The sequence below is a fragment of the Oncorhynchus keta genome, chromosome 11 (assembly GCF_023373465.1).
Source record: "Oncorhynchus keta strain PuntledgeMale-10-30-2019 chromosome 11, Oket_V2, whole genome shotgun sequence".
NCBI lineage: Eukaryota > Metazoa > Chordata > Actinopteri > Salmoniformes > Salmonidae > Oncorhynchus > Oncorhynchus keta.
Window position 1 is genome coordinate 43922470 of NC_068431.1, and position 22385 is coordinate 43944854.

Sequence of the window (22385 nt, forward strand, 5' to 3'; positions counted from 1 at the left end):
TCCTGCTGTTGAAAATGTTTGAGTGTTAGAGAACTGTTCTCTTTTTCAGTGTTGAGAGGAAGCTGATATTCTCTGAGCCATTAAGCTAATCACTATTAGACCTTTTTAAACAGTCAAAAAAACAATACGTTCCATATGCATGTGCAACAGAGGTTCCCCAGTAAACATCATGCTGGAGTCAGAGCAGACCCCCACCAGCTGCAACTGTTCCATAATCAAGACCTCTACAAATACTCAGTCCTGCCACTTCCACACTGCCAGATCGTAATCTCTGCTCAGTCAATCTACTTTTCTAGCCGTTTGTTACTATTCAGATCCTGTTATCCTGTTTTCCTTGCCTGACGCGGTTTTCCTCTCCGCTACAGTTCTGCCCGCTCTGACTCTGGTCCCTGTCTCCAGTCCCACGTCTCGTCGTCGTGCTACTCTGTCCTGGATTCCCTACTCTACTGCTCCCTTGGATTCCCCTCCGGACCTGCTTATCATGTCTCAACCCCTCTCGCTCCAGCCTCAGCACCTGGTTCCCAGCAACCCACCTGACCTGCACTCCATCTCCCCCTGTGTTTCAATAAATACCTTGGTTACTTTATCCCTGTCTCCTCGTCTGAGTCTGCTCTTGGGTTCCCCTGTTCCACTCCACATAACATTATTTCTGGTTTATTATTATTGCTCTGGAGGTGTTACATTTGGCTAGCACAGCAAATAACAGAGCTCGTGTGATGTGAAGGTAGACAAAGCTCAGCTTATCTTGTTAGCCATCTAGATTGATGGATTCCTCTCAAGAGAGCAACAATATAACTAAACTAAATGTAGCTAGCATACAAGTTCAATTTGACGCCACCTTGTTTACATCAAAAGTGACCCCACTATCAACCTCAATCTTGCCCCTCACCAGTCTCTCTCCTACCTCTTTTCTCTGCTTCCTCAAACGCTACCATATTTTACCCACTTAGTTTCAATTAAGAAACATACTGTAGTGGTAATGACTCGCTAGGCATGTATTCTTGCCATTGCGTCACGAGAGCTAGCTAGTGGTTTATTTTCACATGTAATAAAGCTAGACTAATACAAATTCTAGCTCTGACACTTTCTGGTGATAATGTTGAACTGCATATTAATAACACCAGGATGATACATAACATGAAGCAAATATATCTATATTTTTTTATTAAATCAAATTAACCTTAAAATATTCAGTTCTGCACACCCTCATGATAATTATATTTTTGAATAATGTATCTCTCCTGTGCATGTCATTCTGAAGGCCTATCTTCATTACAAGGGTAGGGCTTGCACTAATCCATTTCATGATGGCATGTCTAGTAGCTGTAGAAGTCAAATCTGATCTCCTTCAACATGGTCAGCCTCATTAGTCAAATCTGGTATTCTTCATCATGGTTAGCCTCATTGAGTCATATGGTATTATTCAACATGGTTAGCCTCATTATGTGTCAAATCTGGTATCCATCAACATGGTTAGCCTCATTGAGTCATATGGTATTATTCAACATGGTTAGCCTCATTAATTGTCTAATTAAAAAGACACACACCGGTGTCCCCTATCCACATCGATGGAACAGTAGTGGAGAGGGTAGTAAGTTTTAAGTTCCTCGGCATACACATCACAGACAAACTGAATTGGTCCACTCACACAGACAGCATCGTGAAGAAGGCGCAGCAGCGCCTCTTCAACCTCAGGAGGCTGAAGAAATTTGGCTTGTCACCAAAAGCACTCACAAACTTCTACAGATGCACAATCGAGAGCATCTTGGCGGGCTGTATCACCGCCTGGTACGGCAACTGCTCCGCCCACAACCGTAAGGCTCTCCAGAGGGTAGTGAGGTCTGCACATCGCATCACCGGGGGCAAACTACCTGCCCTCCAGGACACCTACACCACCCGATGTCACAGGAAGGCCATAAAGATCATCAAGGACAACAACCACCGAGCCACTGCCTGTTCACCCCGCTATCATCCAGAAGGCGAGGTCAGTACAGGTGCATCAAAGCTGGGACCGAGAGACTGAAAAACAGCTTCTATCTCAAGGCCATCAGACTGTTAAACAGCCACCACTAACATTGAGTGGCTGCTGCCAACACACTACCTCAACTCCAGCCACTTTAATAATGGGAATTGATGGGAAATGATGTAAAGTATATCACTAGCCACTTTAAACAATGCTACCTAATATAATGTTACATACCCTACATTATTCATCTCATATGCATACGTATATACTGTACTCTATATCATCTACTGCATCCTTACATGTATCACTAGCCACTTTAACTATGCCACTTTGTTTACATACTCATCTCATATGTATATACTGTACTCGATACCATCTACTGTATCTTGCCTATGCTGCTCTGTACCATCACTCATTCATATATCTTTATGTACATATTCTTTATCCCCTTACACTGTGTATAAGACAGTAGTTTTGGAATTGTTAGTTAGATTACTTGTTGGTTATTACTGCATTGTCGGAACTAGAAGCACAAGCATTTCGCTACACTCGCATTAACATCTGCTAACCATGTGTATGTGACAAATAAAATTTGATTTGATTTGACTCTACTTTCATTAATCAGATGACTGTTATTTATCAAATCAACTATTAGGAATTTGAGGTACCACAAGTGTGGTTGTTAAGCATGTCCCAGTTTAGGTCACCTAACAGTACAAACTCTGAAGATAAATGGGGGCAATCAATTCACATATGGTGTCCAGGACAGAGATGGGGGCTGAAGGGGGTCTATAACAAGCGGCAATGGTCAGAGACTTGTTTCTGGAAAGGTGGATTTTTAAAAGTAGAAGCTTGAATTGTTTGGGCACAGACCTGGATAGTATGACAGAACTCTGCAGGCTAACTCCGCCCCCTTTGGCGATTATATTTTGTCAAAAAATGTTATAGTTATGGATTTTTGGTGGCCTTCCTAAGCCAGGATTCAGACAAGGCTAGGACATACGGGTTAGCGGAGTGTGCTAAAACATTGAATAAAACAAACTTAGGGTGGAGGCTTCTAATGTTAACATGCATGAAACCAAGGCTTTTACGGTTACAGAAGTCAACAGATGAGAGTGCCTGGGGAATGGGAGTGTAGGTATGTTCTACAGGGCCTGGTTTAACCTCTACATCACCAGAGGAACAGGGGAGGAGTAGGATAAGTGTGGGGCTAAAGGCTATAAGAACTGGTCGATTAGTGCATTCGGAACAGAGAGTAAAAGGAGCAGATTTCTGGGCGTGGAAGACTAGATATCAATGCATAATGTACAGACAAGGGTATGGTAGGATGTGAATACAGTGGAGGTAAACCTTGGCATTGAGTGATGATGAGAGAGGTTGTCTCTAGAAGCACCATTTAAGTCAGGTGAGGTCACCGCATGAGTGGGGGGTGGAACAAAATGGCTAGCTAAGGCATATTGAGCAGGGCTGGAGGCTCTACAGTGAAATAAAACAATAACCACTAACCAAAACAGAAATGGACAAGGCATATTGACATTAGGGAGAGGCATGCGTAGCCGAGTGATTAGAGGGTCCAGTGAGTAGCTAGGCGAGCTGTAGACACAGCGATTCAGACAGCTAGCGGGCCGGGGCTAACAGAAAGCCTTTGGGGGACGCCGCGACGGAAGAGCCTGTTGAGACCCTTCGGGCGGTTACGTCGGCAGACCAGTCGTGATGGATGAGTGGGGCTCCGTGTCGGCAGTAAAAGGGTCCAGGCCAATTGGCCAAATAGATATTATATCCCAAGAAATTGGCTGATGGACCTCTTCAGCTAGCCGGGAGATGGGGCTAGCTCCAGGCTAACTGTTGCTTGCTTCGGGACAGAGATGTTATCCAGGAGTAGCCATTCGGATAGCAGCTAGCTAGCTGCGATGATCCAGTGTAAAGGTTCAGAACTTGCGGTTGGAATCCGGAGATGTGGAGATGAGGTAAAGAAAAAGCAGTCTGAAATACTCTGGGTTGATATTGCGCTGTACAGACTGGCAGGAATTGACCAGGCTGAGGCTGGCTGATGTCCGAGTTAACGGTGATGACCACTAGCAGTGGCTAACTGACTACTTGCAAGTAGCTAGTGAGCTGGCTAGCTTCTGATGGGGGTTCCGGTTCTAAAGTGCAAAAATAAATTGCAGATCTGTACCACATTGGGTGAGGCGGGTTGCAGGAGAGTATGTTCAGTCCGTAGATGGGAATTGAGATTTAAAAAATATATACAAGGAAAAATATATTTACATGGGATGGGACGGGACAAGACAACGGACTGCTACTACATCTTGGATTCACACAGTATGGTCAGGCAGGCGGGTTCAGAGTCAAGGCAGGCAAGGGTCAAAACTGGGAGGACTAGCAAAAGAGAGTTAAGGAAAAACACAGAAAAACACACTGGTTAACTTGATAAGACAAACTGGCAACAGACAAACAGGGAACACCGGAATAAATACCCAGGGAATAATGGGAAAACGGGTGACACCTGGAGGGGGGTGGAGACAATCACAAGGACAGGTGAAACAGATCAGGGCGTGACAAACCTAATTGAGAGAGTGAAAAGAAGGAAACCTGTGCAGAATGAAAATATTTCAAAATATGTATCCTGTTTGTGACAAGGCACTAAAGTAATACTGCAAAGAATCTGGCTTGGCAATGAATATTTTTGTCCTGAATACAAAGTGTTATGTTTATGGAAAACCCAATAAAACAAATCACTTAGTACCACTCACAGCAGTAATTGCTGCCAAATGTGATTCTAACACAGGTGTGTCTAACATGTATTGATTGAGGGGTGTGAATACTTATCTAAATGAGATAGGTATGCATTTCATTTTCAGGAAATTAGCAAACATTTCTACAAATGGGGGTATTGTGTATAGATGGCTGATCATTTTTTATATTTGTATATACGTAATCATTTTTAAATTCAGGCTGTAACAACAAAATGTGGAATAAGTCAAGGTGTATGAATAATATCTGAAGGTACTGTAAAATGTGGTATTTAGTTGCAATTGTGTTTTGTATTGTCATAGTTCTCTCTTCGGGACTGAACATCTGTTCATTAACTAGCCATCTTAGCTACTTGCTAGGTAGCTAACATTGTTGTTTTTAACAGATCAAGCTAAAGGTTGTGTGATAAAATAAACAAATATTGGATTGCTGCCTATCCTATTTATATGTAGTAAGCTAGCTGACGTTATCTCGAATAGACGGTTAACTTGATAAACAACCTGGGGCGGCAGGGTAGCCTAGTGGTTAGAGCTTGCAAGTTCAAATCCCCGAGCTGACAAGGTACAAATCTGTCGTTCTGCCCCTGAACAGGCAGTTAACCCACTGTTCCTAGGCTGTCATTGAAAATAAGAATTCGTTCTTAACTGACTTGCCTAGTTAAATAAAGGTAAAATATTATTTATTTTTTTAAATGCGTGTGCTCCACATCATCCTGGCACCACCACCTCCTACTGCTAACTTTACTATCCATGCAGGTAATGATGGCAGCTACGACTCTTCTTTGGGTAATCTATCAACTTTAATTTTCTAAAATAGATTTGTCCCCGGATGTAAGGACCATCCCACCCGCGATTACTATGGTCAAAATGTTGACCTTGAGACAACAACTAGACTAAGTTAGCTAGCTTAGTTGCTAGCTGTTTACAGCCAAGACAGAACAGCTGTTGTTTACAAACACTATAAATAAATGCAACTGTACTGTATGGAATAGAATAGCCTCAGTTTATGACATAACATAATTATAGTGCTCATGGTGACTCATAAGGTACGTCAGACAGAACACAACTTCCACCTGAGCCCCGCCCACTCTCTTCCCCTCTCGCTCCCCCTTCTCTCTCTTCCTCGCTGTCCCCCTCTCTCCCTATTTTCCTCTACAGCTCTCAATCGTTTTCTCCTTTCACCCTCCCCATCTCTCTTTTTGTCCTACATTTCACTAGACATGTCAATATAAAACTCATTAATCATGCTACATTCTGCATTACCCTTTAGGCTAGAAACATTCATGATTTAGACCTATTTGAAATTCAGATCCAGCTATTACTGCAAATGCATGTAAATAAATCCTCTCAGCTATCAATAACTTAAATCTTTGAAAAGGTGTTTATTTTCCAATACTTTAGAGGCATCTAAAGCTTTTCATGATAGGGATTTTATAAGAGTAAAACATTTTTTTTTATAGCTACAAGTTATTGAATGTAGAGATATAATTCATCTGTCTGTCTGTCTATTTAACCAGGCAAGCCAGTTAAGAACAAATTCTTATTTTCAATGACGGCCTAGGAACAGAGGGTTAACTGCCTTGTTCAGGGGCAGAACAACTGATTGTCAGCTCAGGGATTTGATCTAGCAACCTTTCGGTTACTGGCCCAACGCTACTAGGCTAACTGCCTCCCCAATATAATCAAGGTCTCAAAGCTTGATAGATCACCTGATGTTAGCTCTTTGTTTATTGTGGAAATGTTAGAATATGTCAAATAAATAAACCATCATTTTCTTTCCCCATTCTTCTGTAGTCTCAAGTTAACTTGAACATTTTATTTCAAATCAATTCCATCAGATCTGCCCTGAATGGCTACAGTGTCAACTGACATATATGACGAATGTAGGTGGTCCGAGCTGAGCATCTGATTAACCACTTCCTACAAGTAGTCTCGTTCGTACCGCTCCTTAATCAATAGGACTGATTACATCATCATAATTTGCTTATGATGGATATGTTGTCATGGACGGACTATTATTTACCATTAGGGGAGAGATTCATCTGACCGGCTAGTTATTGACTTTGGATGTGAGTTTTTGCAGAATCTTATTTAGAGGAATTTGATATTCAACTCTCTGTATTGACAACATTGTTTCTAATCTGTCAGATGAAAATGAAATGAGACTAATGAGAAATGCTTAAAGGCCCATAGAAAAGGCTCCAATGTGCCAGCTGTCTAAATGTCACAGGCCACTGTCCAAAAGCTGGTCTATACACACAGGGCCTACAGGGACAGCATCAGGAAGTTGAGAATGTCAGATCTCTCACAAAGGTCCTTACTGTCTCTGTTGGAAGTTCTATACTAGCGATACACACATTTCATGTCGGTTGGTATTTTAACACTTTGTGTGTTGGTTTATTTAATTGGACCATGTATGTATTGTATGCTCACAAGACTGAAATATGTCAGAAATGTTGAAATGTCATCGCTCAGAGAACCCAACAAGGCTGGAACCAGTGTTGCTGAATCATAACATATCTAAACATTGGCGACAGCTTTCCATCACAAAAATATTGGGTCAAGTATGTCAGTGTTTGATTCATTTCTTGGATTTTTGCCTTTTGTACTTTAACTTAGAGTATTTTTAGAGTTTAATACTCATAATCTATTCTCTTTCATGCTTTGATGTGAGAAAATGCCTTCATCAAATAGCTATTGTTGAGAGATGCACCTTATTTAAGTCCTAAGACTAAGGTGCCGGAGCAAGGCTGCGTGCTATTATCATTTTTTCCTTTGTGTTTGTGGGTAAGCAATTCAAATAAGTGGGTCACTTGTTATTGAGATAGCGCTACCCTGTTCAAGTGCTATCTGATATCTACCTGATGCCTTGACGTGGCTGCGTCTCCCCAGGTCTCCTGATCCCACTGAAGACCAAAGAAAACCTAATGAGATGAAGACAGCACGAGATCCGCATTTACCATTGGGATAATCCTCACAAACAATCAGATGAAATTGTGTAGTCTGCATGTTCGAAGCCCTCTGTCCGCTTACAAAGTATAAGCAGGTAGGCTCCTCAGCAAGAAGTGATTTGTTTACACGCACCCGACTCGCTGCCTTGTGTCAAGCAGAGTAAAGATATTCTTACACATATTTCTGACAGTAAAGTCACAAAGTAAATTTTACCAGAGGAGCCTCATCTGCTAGTAAACAGACATCCCGAAAAATGACTTTCAAGACACCAATCAGAGAGCAAAGACATCATCCTCCAGAACATCCCAATTAACCCAAATCATCAGAATAATCTGACAGTTTCATCACATCCACAGACACCGCACACAAAAAGGAGCTAAATAAGACACAGACTTCTGACAGTGACTGGTTCTCTGGATGAATGGCAAGCAGCGGGACCTGTAAAATATCCCAAGGCATGCCCACTCCTGCCCCCATCAGTCTGAGGGTTGTCAATGTTATTGGGAGGCTGTCAGGCTCATTCTGGGTGCCGTCCAAATCAACAGTAAATATTAGTCCTGTAGGACCGTCTAACATCCCCTCTTATTAATAACCTCCTAACCCTGTTGTTTGATGTTCAATAATTACACTCTGTGCTCTCAGGAGAAACACAGAGAAGCCCCTGTTCACAGCCCTGCTCCCAAGCTCCTGTCCTCACAGAAATTGACGACCACATGACCGTCCTCTCAAATATAGACAGAAATATAACTACAGACCAAATGACATGGGCTTTAATGAAGATTAGTCAGAGGAGTTTACCCTGGGAAGTTAAGTCTTTCATTGCATGTACTGTATGATACATAGATAATGGTACTGAGTATGTGTTCTTACATGACTTATTGTTGAGGATATCAACAGGAACTTTGCACTGGGAAGTGGAACAAGAGGCAGGCAGTGGGTGAGTGGGATACCCAGATGTATTCACAAGCACAGCTGAATCATTTATGATGTTGGTTATTGTTTCTTCATCCAGCTGGGATGTAGAAACAAATCCACAGCTGGTAGAGGGATTTCAGCCTGATCTTGCCCTCCACACAACACCCCCCCCCCCCCCCCCACCCCCACTTTAATAGCACCCCCAAGTACAGAGCAAAATGTCTGGAGTCCAAGTAGCTTCGTTGCTGTTATCCAAACAAACAAAGGCTTACATTGCTCCCCCTAGCTTCCTGTCTCAGTGCCTTGTTTCCTAGGTAACCATGTCAGGTGAAACGAGTAGGGTACTGACTCCCTCCAGAGGGCCAACCCTCTCTCATCCAAAGTTTCTCACTTTGGGTCATGTGACACCTGTTCCCATGACAACCATGTTGGGGGGCAGTCTGGATGTCCCTTTGATCAGGGGGAAACACCACACATTCCAATGAGAGAGCCTCAAACCATGGTAGGGATTTACACATGCAACAGCTGTTCTTCATGAAGGTGCAAAGAGCTCATATTTAGGTACGTGATCCTAGTGGCTGTTCCTTGCGGGATTTAATCATTGTAGAGGGATGAGAGGGCTGCAACGTAGTCATATCAAATCAAATGAATGATCTGTGAGTAGCTCCGGTTTGGGGTTCTGCTCATGCTAAAAGAGCTACATCTCCATGGTAACCATGCAGGGATATATTTTTCATATACTCTGATTGAAATGCGAGCTGAATAAAGAGGTAGAAATGTCATCCATTTAAAGGTGAACATGACATGATGTCACCATCCATAATCAGACTGATTTGATGCCAGGCTTCCTTTCACCCACCCCCTCCTAATGCAGCTAATCATCAGCAGTACTGTCACTTTGCATATGTTAGTTTGCTTTGTGGGCCAGTGACCTTTAAGCCCTTTCTGGTCCATAATAAACATGTGGCCTTTCCAAGCCTTTGAGCCTTGGTAAACAAAGCGGGCGTCCCAAGCCTCTGGGCGGAGGTAAACGGGTGACTTCTCCAAGCCTTTTAGCCTGTGGAAAGCTGTTGGAATGCTTCCATCAGATAACAGAGCCCCGTGGGTATACTCTCAATAAACTGTCTCTGGCAACTTGCTGAATCTCCAGACACCTGTACCATTGTGGGCGGCCGGGCCTGTCCTTTCTCCCCTCGCCACCGTAGTGATCCAGGACCATTGATCCACTTAGGGACAAGGACAAGTCTGTCTCCAATAGCCATCGACTGTAATGGGGTCTGTAACCCAATGTCTCCTGAAGCTCAAAATACACTGGAGCGTGACCTCTGCAAGACCGCAGCAACACACGCTCAATGGTGCAATATATCCCATTCAGCTCCACAGAAACAGATGACACAAAAACAGTAAGCTATAGAAGAGTCATTTTGGTCATCTTTAGATTCAAATTCTAGCTATTATCGCTACTGGTTTTTGTTAATTAGACTGTTTCCCTGTTTTTTGGGTACACTAATAACCCCAACTGTATCTTTATTTCCCAGCAGCTGTTGTTATCCCCTGGGTTATAAGGACAGTGATACAACATTTGAACATCCACACACTCTTAGAAAAGTACTGTCAGTACAATTTTACTGGCAAACAAATCACAATACTTGGCCATTAAAATGGCATGATTGTAATTTTCTGCATCCTCTGATTTTACATCCAGGCGTTGTCTTTGATTTATAATCCGGTGAATTCCTGTCAGCCTTGTCTATAGATCATGGATATTCATTACCTCCGCCATTCCTCATGGACCAGCTCTGATGACTTGGAATGTGATGTCACACATAACTCCAAAGCCCTGTTTATGATCCACTTCCGACTTAGGGAATCCTGGGAACTGCTGCTATGATCCATTAGGCCCCTATCCTGACTAAGCACAACTCCCCCAGCAGGGGAGTAGCAGGAGGCAGAACCTGGCCCAGTTCAGCTCCCTGCAGAGGGGGAGCCCCCACCCCACTTGTGGGATGTGAAATATGACCACTAGAGGATCATCGGTGGGGCTTACAATCATCACCGTGCACCTGGTCTTGTTCTACCCAGCCTTGGCAGAAATCACAGATGACAGAGAATCTGAGGCGTGTGTTACACAGGACGACAAATGAAATGGAAATGCAAACTGCACTGCCATAGTCCCATAAATCTGTCACAGGCTGATTCCCAGTGTGGTTCTGCTCAAAGCGACAGTTTGATCAGTGTGACCCAGCCCCTCCTTTCTCCCTCTCAGCTGTCACTCTCTCAGAGAGCACCTCGACATCAACCTGAGGGGGGCGGAGCTGCTGATATGGTATGCTAATCGTCTCACATACTGTAACTGGGATAATATAACACAAGGGTAAAATGATAGTGATTTTGTGTCTGGGTCTTTTGATGTGGTAATAATGGAAGCACAGATGTGTATGATGCATGTACGCTGAGTGTGATTCCAGGGTGTGACTTTCACCTCCTTTTCATGGTTGTCGTGACCATGTCTCCTACTTGAGTTGAATTTAAAAGACATCTAGTGTCACGTTCTTTCAAAATCGAACCCAGAAGCAAACCAGGACAAGGAGAGTCGGAAGAAGGTGAGTATTTATTTACAAGTGAATGTGAATGGGTAGATATATCCAGGTGGCGTAGCGGGCAGCGGTGGTGAGTTGATGGGAGTAAATAGGTGGATCCAATGGGGTAGCGGAATCCTCCGACGACCAGGTGGGAATGGGGTAAATGATCCGGGTGAGTAACTGAAGACCAAAGAAGAACTGAAGACCTGAAGAACAAACAGAGATAAGTTTAAGGCAAGCAATACGTAAAAAAACAACAAAACAAATTCTATCCAACTTGAGGCTGATACTATGGCACAACATACTGTTCATGGCTAACGATCCGGCAGGGAATGGATGTCAGGTCAGAGCTTTTGAAGGGGAGAGGTGATGATCAGGACAGGTGTGCAGATTACTGATGGGATACAGGTGCGGGTGAACATCGATCTCCCAACTGAACCCAATAGAAGATCTTTAGAGGGAGCTGAAAGTCCGTATTGCCCCGAAACCTGAAGGATCTGGAGAAGGTCGGTAATGGAGGAGTGGGCCAAAATCCCTGCTGCAGTGTGTGCAAACCTGGTCAAGAACTACAGGAAACGTATGATCTCTGTAATTGCAAATGAAGGTTTTGTACCAAATATTAAGTTCTGCTTTTCTGATGTATCAAATACTTATGTCATGCAATACAATGCAAATTAATTACTTAAAAATCATACAATATGATTTTCTGGATTTTTTTTTTTTAGATTCCGTCTCTCACAGTTGAAGTGTACCTATGATAAAAATTACAGACCTCTACATGCTTTGTAAGTAGGAAAACCTGCTAAATCTGCAGTGTATCAAATACTTGTTCTCCCCACTGTATATACTGAACATATACTGTAACGGTAAAATATATATAGTTATTTTGGGCATTATCAACAATAAAATACTGTGAAATGTTTTACTTCAGCATACTATAAGTTATGGTGCATTGTGGGAAAAATGTATGGTCAGGGCAATAATTGCTGTATTTTGACTGGTACTGTTATTCCATCCCAATGAATACAGTACCGTACCGTATTTCTTGGAGCACAAAAACTTTTTGAGCACTACTGGGTGCTATTGTTGTACTAATTTAACTTGTATGTGGTAGTAGTGCCACACCAATTCAAAAAAGTATAGGGGACAGACTGTAGTGGCAGCAAGACTTAAACCTTAAAGTGGTTGAGCATTTTGCCATGTCCTTTTGATCTGTTTCGCCCTGTAGTCGCTGGCAGTTTGCAAGCGTTTGTGAAGGCCTATAGAAGTGCAATTAATCGTGGTTAACACACAACTAAAGTCTTGCGTAATTGGTCAGCTGCTCGATTAAGTTCTGGCTCCATATGAAGCGATGCTAGAATGGAGAGCGGAACCCAAACAAGGAGATCCACTCTCTCTCTTTGCAACTTATAGACAATACAAGTCTATGGGCTGAATGTCCCCTCCCCTTCTTAAATTCAAAAGATGCTAACACTTGCAAAATGGTGATTTATCCAAATAATCAGTGATGACAAACCAACTACTGGAACAACTGCTGCTCGTTCTCCATCGGTGACCATTATATAAAGACATATCTACGGTGCCATTTATGTTTGCTTAGAATAACCACAATAGAATAAAATGGAAGTGACATACAACACCAAATAAGTATTGGCTGCTAGGTAAACACATTACCTAGCAGCACCAATCCCATGTAATTACAGTAAAATACTGTGAAATACAAACACCATCTCCCTACATTCATTCATTATGATTAAAGAAGTATTTACTTTTTACAGTGTAATACAGTCACTCATTATTATTAATACAGTTTAAGTACACTTGGAGGTTGGAGCCATTCAAGCTCGTTTTTCAACCTCCCCACAAATTTCTTGTCAACAAACTATAGTTTTGGCAAGTCGTTTGGACATCTACCTTGTGCATGATACAAGTCATTTTCCAACAACTATTTACAAAGAGATTATTTAACTTATAATTCACTGTATCACAATTCCAGTGTGTCAGAAGTTTACATACACTAAGTTGACTGTGCCTTTAAACAACAAAATTCCAGAAAATGATGTCATGGCTTTAGAAAATTCTGACATCATTTGAGTCAATTGGAGGTGTACCTGTGGATGTATTTGTCATACCGCTCAGGAAGAAGATGCGTTCTCTCTCCTAGAGATGAACTTACTTTGGTGTGAAAAGTGCAAATCAATCCCAGAACAACAGCAAAGGACCTTGTGAAGTTGCTTGAGGAAACAGGTACAAAATTATCTATATCCACAGTAAAACGAGTCCTATATCAACATAACCTGAAAGGCCGCTTGGCACGGAAGGAGCCACTACTCCAAAACCGCCATAAAAATGCCGGACTACAGTTTGCAACTGCACATGGGGACAAAGATCGCCCTTTTTGGATAAATGTCTTCTGGTCTGATAAAACAAGAATAGAACTGTTTGGCCAAAATGATCATCGTTATGTTTGTAGGAAAAAGGGGGAGGCTTGCAAGCCAAAGAACACCATCCCAACCATGAAGCACAGGGGTGGTGGCATCATGTTGTGGGGGTGCTTTGCTGCAGGAGGGACTGGTGCACTTCACAAAATAGATGGCATCATGAGGCAGGAAAATTATGTGGATATATTGAAGCAACATCTCAAGACATCAGTCAGCAAGTTAAAGCTTGGACACAAATGGGTCTTCTAAATGGACAATGACCCCAAGCATACTTCCAAAGTTGTGGCAAAATGGCTTAACCTCTTGAAGCTAGGGGGCACTATTTTTATGTTTGGAAAAATAACGTTCCCAAAGTAAACGGCCTATTTCTCATGACCAGATGCTAGAATATGCATATAATTGACAGATTAGGATAGAAAACACTCTAAAGTTTCCAAAACTGTAAACATATTGTCTGTGAGTATAACAGAACTGATATTGCAGATGAAAGCCTGAGGATAATCCAATCAGGAAGTTCCTCTTATTTTGAAACTTCTGTGTTCCTATGCATGCCTGTCCTTCGTTTAAAGGGATATCAACCAGATTCCTTTTTCTGTGGCTTCCCTAAGGTGTCAACAGTCTTTAGACATAGTTTCAGGCTTTTATTTTGAAAAATTAGCGTGAAAGATCACATTGTGTAAGTGGCTAGGTGGGGGCTCTCAGAGTGAGTTGGTGCACAATTGACTAAAACCGCCATTGTTCCTCACGCTGTTATGGAAAAAGCTACACACTCGGTTGATATATTATCGAATATATATTTTAAAAACTACCTGAGGAATGATTATAAAAACGTTTGACATGTTTCTGTGGACATTATGAAGACTATTTGGAATTTCCATCTGCGTTGTCGTGACCGCTCTTTCCTGTGGATTTCTGAACATAACGCGACAAACAAACGTCGGTATTTTGGGTATAAAAATCTCATCTTTATGGAACAAAAGGAACATTTGCTGTGTAACTGGGAGTCTCGTGAGTGAAAACATCCGAAGATCATCAAAGGTAAACGGTTAATTTGATTGCTTTTCTGATTTTCGTGACCAATCTTCCTGATGCTAAGTGTACATAATGCTATGCTAGGCTATCGATAAAATTACACAAACGCTTGGATTGCTTTCGCTGTAAAGCATATTTTGCTAAATCTGAGACGACAGGGTGATTAACAAAAGGCTAAGATGTGTTTCAAAATATTGCACTTGTGATTTCATGAATATTAATATTTTCTAGTAATATTATTTGACTGTTGCGCTATGCTATTCAGCGTTGCTGATGACAATTATTTCGGATCCGAAATGGGTGGTTCAGAGAGGTTAAGGACAACAATGTTAAGGTTTTGGAGTGGCCATCACAACTCCCTGACCTCAATCCCATAGAACATTTGTGGGCAGAACTGAAAAAGCGTGGGCGAGCAAGGAGGCCTACAAACCTGATTCAGTTACACCACCTCCATCAGAAGGAATGGGCCAAAATTCACGTTTGACCCAAGTTGAACAATTTAAAAGCAATGCTACCAAATACTAATTGAGTGTATGTAAACTTCTAACCCACTGGGAATGTGATGAAATAATTACAAGTTGAAATAAATAATTCTCTCTACTATTATTCTGACATTTCACATTCTTAAAATGAAGTGGTGATCCTAACTGACATAAGACAGGGAAATTTTTACAAGGATTAAATGTCAGGAATTGTGAAAAACTGAGTTCAAATGTATTTGGCTAAGGTGTATGTAAACTTTCGACTTCAACTGTACGTATGTTACTGTGTGTCATTACATATTACTTTCTTTTATGCTGTATTTAGATTACAGCAGTTGTACTGCAATATGAAATACAGTAACTTAATGGCCAATAGTTGCCTGTGTCATTTATCTCCCAAAGAAGATGTGGGTGTGGAGTCAGGCGCAGGAGAGAGTAAGTTTCAAAAAAGGTGTTTTAATTAACAAGTCCAAAGAACAGGAAAAACAGGACTACAACAGTAGCCTCAAAACCCACCTGTTCAGCAGAACCCCAAAAAATGCAACCCAAAACTAAATGACAGCAAACGAAACAATCCCGCACAAAACCCAGAGGGAATGGAGAGATTTAAATAACCCCCCCCCTGATTTCACAAATAGAACACAGGTGAAACACAAGACAGACATCACCAAATGACAAGGAAAAAGGATCGGTGGCAGCTAGTAGACTGGCGAGGAAGACCGCCGAGCGCTGCCCGAACGGGGAGAGGAGCCACCTTCGGTGGAAGTCGTGACAGCCGGTAAGTTACTGTCAACTTCACAGCAACCCATTTACAGTGTACCATTACATATACAATGCCTTCAGAAAGAATTCACACCCCATTACCTTTTCTACATTTTGTTGTTTTACAGCCTGAATTTAAAGTTGATTACATTTCGATTTTTTTAATGGTCACATTTAAGTCATTTAGCGTCTTATCAGAGCACTTACAAATATACACCTTATGACAACCAGTGGAACAGCCACTTGCATCTAAATCTTGTTGGGGGGGTGAGTGGAATGGGGTTTTTTTTGATTGAAGGTTTGTTCCACTAGATTTTGACATTAAAAATAAAAAGGGCCTGATCAGCCTGAAATGTTTTGTCTATAAGTATTCAATCCCTTTGTTTGTAGGGGTTTAATGGCACAGGCAGGGCCCAGCCAACAGCGAGTTGCAGTAATGGCAGCCTAAATGACGTGAGAGAACTTGGGAAGGTTGAACACCAGACGGGCTGCGGCGTTCTGGATGAGTTGTAAGTCTAGGACTAAAAATGTGCTTAACAAGTCACACTTTAAGTTGCATGGACTCTGCGTGCAATAATGGTGTAAACATGATTTTAGAATGACTACATAATCTCTGTACAAAATACATACAATTATCTACAAGGTCCCTCAATCGAGCAGTGAATTTCAAACACAGATTCAACCACAAAGACCAGGGAGGTTTTCCAAAGTCTCACAAAGAAGTGCACCTATAGGCAGATGGGTAAAAATAAAAAAGCACACATTGAATATACATTTGAGCATGGCGAACATATTAATTACACTTTGGATGGTGTATCAATACAACCAGTCACTACAAAGATACAGGCTTCCTTCCTAACTTGGTTGCCGAAGAGGAAGGAAATCGCTCAGGGATTTCACCATGAGACAATGGTGAATTTAAAATAGTTACCGAGTTGAATGGCTGTGATAGGAGAAAACTGCAAAACATTTAGCAAAGAAATTAAGTTTATGTCTGGATGTTTGGGTCAAATCCAATATAACACATTATTGAGTACCACTTTTCATATTTTCAAGCATAGTGGTGGCTGGATCATGTTATGGGTATTGGTTATGCTTGAGGACTGGGGACTATTTCAGGATAAAAAAGAATCAGACACTGGGAGATAAATTCACCTTTCAGCAGGACAATAACAAAATCTACATTGGAATTGCTTACCAAGAAGACCGTGAATGTTCCTAAGTGTCTGAGTTTACAGTTTTGATTTAAATCTGCTTGAAAATCTATGGCAAGACGGTTGTCTAGCAATGATCAACAACTAATTTGAGCATGAAGAATTTTGAAAAGGATACGGGGCAAATATTGTACAATCCAGGTGTGCAAAGCTCTTAGAGACTATCCCATAAAGACACATTTATAATAGCTTCCAAATGTGATTCTAACTTGTATTGACTCAGGGGGTTGAATACTTAATAATATACTGTGTGTTGATTATTTGTCTTATTTTTCATATTTTCTTCCCCAAATATTTTTTTCTACTTTGACATTAGAGTATTTTGTGTAGATCGTTGACAAAAAAAAATATATATATCAGTTTTAAATCCACTTTGTAACACAACAAAATGTGCAAAAAGTTAAGGGGTGTGAATACTTTCTGGAGGCACTGTGAGGCTAATAGCTAAATAAGCCAATCTGGCATTTAGGCAATTAATTTTCCAGAATAATTGGTGAATTTCTATGATGGTGTTGAGATGTGTGTGCCCAGAGAGAAGGCCAGTGTTGCAGACGAAGCTTGCATTAGTGCTCCCTAAAGGATGGAAATTGAAGCATTGAATTAGTATCGGACCACACTGTCACAATCATCTGCATGTCAATCCTATCCCATATTACAGTTGGCACATTGAGAAGAGCCACAACATGGACGTCTACCTTGTGGTTTTAATGCCCCCAGGACACTTTTCTTGATTACATAAACAGACCCCCCCGTCTTGTTTCTCTATCCAAATAGCATCACACACGTGTGTCAGGCTGACACACGTGTTCCTCCCTCTCTAGTCACAACGTGCAGACTTGTTTATGTGTTGCTGGTGCGTTTTGTTGCCAACCTTACTTTGCTACCTGACATCTTTACAGTTTTTACTTTTTAATTACCGTATATATTTTTGTTTTTTTCCCTCAACTTTTTTTTTTCATTCAACTTTTTCACTCCGGACGCTTCATCTGGACATGGTTGGTCAGGACCTCCAACAGCCGAAGCTAAGAAGTAACATTAACATGTGCCTTCTAATTGCAGTCGCTGTACTCATAATATACAGGAGAACGATCGCCTTACGGCGAGGATAGCTGTGCTACAAGCTCAGCTTCAGACGCAATTGTTAGGCAAGGGTAATATCAGTGTAGGAAAGGATGAAACAGCGTCTATGCCACCAGTAAGTACAAATAGTAACATTAGTATAAATCCCCTCGCACAGTCCCCACAGCCGGACAACTTTCTCACGGTTTCTGGAGGGAAATGCTGTAGGAATGCTCAACCGGTGTTGCTCATTCAGCCGACAGGAACTTTCAACCGGCGGCCTCTCTTGTCGCTACTCCTCCCGTTACAGGGTCTGAGACACCGAAGCTTCCCACCATTAGCTCTGACAAATTGAAAACTCTAGTCATTGGCGACTCCATTACCCGCAGTATTAGACTTAAAACGAATCATCCAGCGATCATACACTGTTTACCAGGGGCAGGGCTACTGATGTTAAGGCTAATCTGAAGATGGTGCTGGCTAAAGCTAAAACTGGCGAGTGTAGAGAGTATAGAGATATTGTTATCCACGTCAGCACCAACGATGTTAGGATGAAACAGTCAGAGATAACCAAGCGCAACATAGCTTCAGCGTGTAAATCTGCTAGAAAGATGTGTCGGCATCGAGTAATTGTCTCTGGCCCCCTCCCAGTTAGGGGGAGTGATGAGCTCTACAGTCTCACAACTCAATCGCTGGTTGAAAACTGTTTTCTGCCCCTCCCAAAATATAGAATTTGTAGATAATTGGCCCTCTTTCTGGGACTCACCCACAAACAGGACCAAGCCTGACCTGCTGAGGAATGACGGACTCCATCCTAGCTGGAGGGGTGCTCTCATCTTATCTACCAACATAGACAGAGCTCTAACTCCTCTAGCTCCACAATGAAATAGGGTGCAGGCCAGGCAGCATGCTGTTAGCCAGCCTGCCAGCATAGTGGAGTCTGCCACTAGCACAGTCAGCGTAGTCAGCTCTGCTATCCCCATTGAGACCATGTCTGTGCCTCGACCTAGGTTTGGCAAAACTAAACATGGCGGTGTTCGCCTTAGCAATCTCACTAGGATAAAGACCTCCTCCATTCCTGTCATTTTTGAAAGAGATCATGATACCTCACATCTCAAAATAGGGCTACTTAATGTTAGATCCCTTACTTCAAAGGCAATTATAGTCAATGAACTAATCACTGATCATAATCTTGATGTGATTGGCCTGACTGAAACATGGCTTAAGCCTGATGAATTTACTGTGTTGAACGAGGCCTCACCTCCTGGCTACACTAGTGACCATATCCCCCGTGCATCCCACAAAGGCGGAGGTGTTGCTAACATTTACGATAGCAAATTTCAATTTACAAAAAAATAAATTACGTTTTAGTCTTTTGAGCTTCTCGTCATGAAATCTATGCAGCCTACTCAATCAGTTTTTATAGCTACTGTTTACAGGCCTCCTGGGCCATATACAGCGTTCCTCATTGAGTTCCCTGAATTCCTATCGGACCTTGTAGTCATAGCAGATAATATTCAAATTTTTGGTGACTTTAATATTTAATAACTGCACTTGTGAAGGTGGTAAATTACCTTTTAATGGCATCAGACCGAGGCTCTGCATCTGTCCTCGTGCTCCTAGGCCTTAGTGTTGCTTTTGATACCATCGATCACCACATTCTTTTGGAGAGATTGGAAACCCAAATTGGTCTACAGGGACAAGTTCTGGCCTGGTTTAGATCTTATCTGTCGGAAAGATATCAGTTAATCTCTGTGAATGGTTTGTCCTCTGACAAATCAAATGTACATTTCGGTGTTCCTTAAGGTTCCGTTTTAGGACCACTATTGTTTTCACTATATATTTTACCTTTTTGGGATGTCATTCGAAAACATAATGTTAACTTTCACTGCTATGCGGATGACGCACAGCTGTACATTTCAATGAAACATGGTGAAGCCCCAAAATCGCCCTTGCTAGAAGCATGTGTTTCAGACATAAGGAATTGGATGGCTGCAAACTTTCTACTTTTAAACTCTGACCAAACAGAGATGCTTGTTCTAGGTCCCAAGAAACAAAGAGATCTTCTGTTGAATCTGACAATTAATCTTAATGGTTGTACATTCGTCTCAAATAAAACTGTGAAGGACCTCAGCGTTACTCTGGACCCTGATCTCTCTTTTGAAGAACATATCAAGACTGTTTCAAGGACAGCTTTTTCCCATCTACGTAACATTGCAAAAATCAGAAACTTTCTGTCCAAAAATGATGCAGAAAAATGTATCCATGCTTTTGTCACTTCTAGGTTAGACTACTGCAATGCTCTACTTTCCGGCTACCCGGATAAAGCACTAAATAAACTTCAGTTAGTACTAAATACGGCTGTTAGAATCCTGACTAGAACCCAAAAATGTGATCATATTACTCCAGTGCTAGCCTCTCTACACTGGCTTCCTGTCAAGGCAAGGGCTGATTTCAAGGTTTTACTGCTAACCTACAAAGCATTACATGGGCTTGCTCCTACCTATCTCTCTGATTTGGTCCTGCCCTACATACCTACACGTACGCTACGGTCACAAGACGCAGGCCTCCTAATTGTCCCTAGAATTTCTAAGCAAACAGCTGGAGGCAGGGTTTTCTCCTATAGAGCTCCATTTTATGGAATGGTCTGCCTACCCACGTGAGAGACGCAAACTCGGTCTCAACCTTTAAGTCTTTACTGAAGACTCATCTCTTCAGTGGGTCATATGATTGAGTGTAGTCTGGCCCAGGAGTGTGAAGGTGAATGGAAAGGCTCTGGAGCAACGAACCGCCCTTGCTGTCTCTGCCTGGCCGGTTCCCCTCTTTCCACTGGGATTATCTGCCTCTAACCCTATTATAGGGGCTGAGTCGCTGGCTTACTAGGACTCTTTCATACCGTCCCTAGAAGGGGTGCGTCACTTGAGTGGGTTGAGTCACTGATGTGATCTTCCTGTCTGGGTTGGCGCTTCCCCTTGGGTGGGCTATACTCGGCCTTGTCTCAGGATGGTAAGTTGGTGGTTGAAGATATCCCTCTAGTGGTGTGGGGGGGGCTGTGCAAAGTGGGTGGGGTTATATCCTTCCTGTTTGGCCCTGTCCGGGGGTGTCATCGGATGGGGCCACAGTGTCTCCTGACCCCTCCTGTCTCAGCCTCCAGTATTTATACTGCAGTAGTTTATGTGTGGGGGGGCTAGGTTCAGTTTGTTATATCTGGAGTACTTCTCCTGTCCTATCCGGTGTCCTGAGTGAATTTAAGTATGCTCTCTCTAATTCTCTCTTTCTCTCTTTCTTTCTCTCTCTCGGAGGACCTGAGTCCTAGGACCATGCCTCAGGACTACCTGGCATGATGACTCCTTGCTGTCCCCAGTCCACAATTACTCGAAACCTCCAGTTTCAACTGTTCTGCCTGTGATTATTATTATTTGACCATGCTGGTCATTTATGAACATTTGAACATCTTGGCAATGTTCTGTTATAATCTCCACCCAGCACAACCAGAAGAGGACTGGCCACCCCACATAGCCTGGTTCCTCTCTAGGTTTCTTCCTAGGTTTTGGCCTTTCTAAGGATTTTTTCCTAGCCACCGTGATTCTACACCTGCATTGCTTGCTGTTTGGGGTTTTAGGCTGGGTTTCTGTACAGCACTTTGAGATATCAGCTGATGTACGAACGGCTATATAAATAAATTTGATTTGATTAGATTGGTCAGAATGTTTAAACTTAGGCTATGACTGGACTGAGATGTGATATTCATTGTACAAGACTGGCTGTTAATGAGAGAGGCATGAATAATACAGCAGCGGACTAATAACCTAGTCATTATTAATCCCCAAATGTTCATTAGGAGCTGCTCTCATCCTCCTCAGCATGGCCAAGGCATCTAATGCTGGCCCTTATTGCTGCATAATAAGAAACACCCACTGAGTATAGACATGGGCATGTCTCCATTTCTCTCTCATACAGATACTAATTTCTTATTGTGTTCAGATATTATTGTGTTAATATGATGGATTAAATGAGAGATTCATATCCCTATATACCATCATCCTCTCATCTCAAGCGTTGTTATGTCGCTGTAAAGGCCACATACTCACTTTTAAGCTGCAGGGGCCATGATATTTTACTGTTACCAAGTAATGAGAAAGGGATAGAGACAATGCCAACAAGATCAAGCCTCAAAGCTCAAACCAAAGGTACTTAGGAGGTAATCCTGGACACTTCAAGTGACTA

The 22385-nt window shown here is 42.1% G+C and overlaps 1 pseudogene; it reads left to right on the plus strand.

The window, feature by feature from the left end:
- Positions 1 to 19996: 19996 nt before the first annotated feature.
- Positions 19997 to 20868, plus strand: LOC127906257 (uncharacterized; annotated as a pseudogene).
- Positions 20869 to 22385: the final 1517 nt, after the last annotated feature.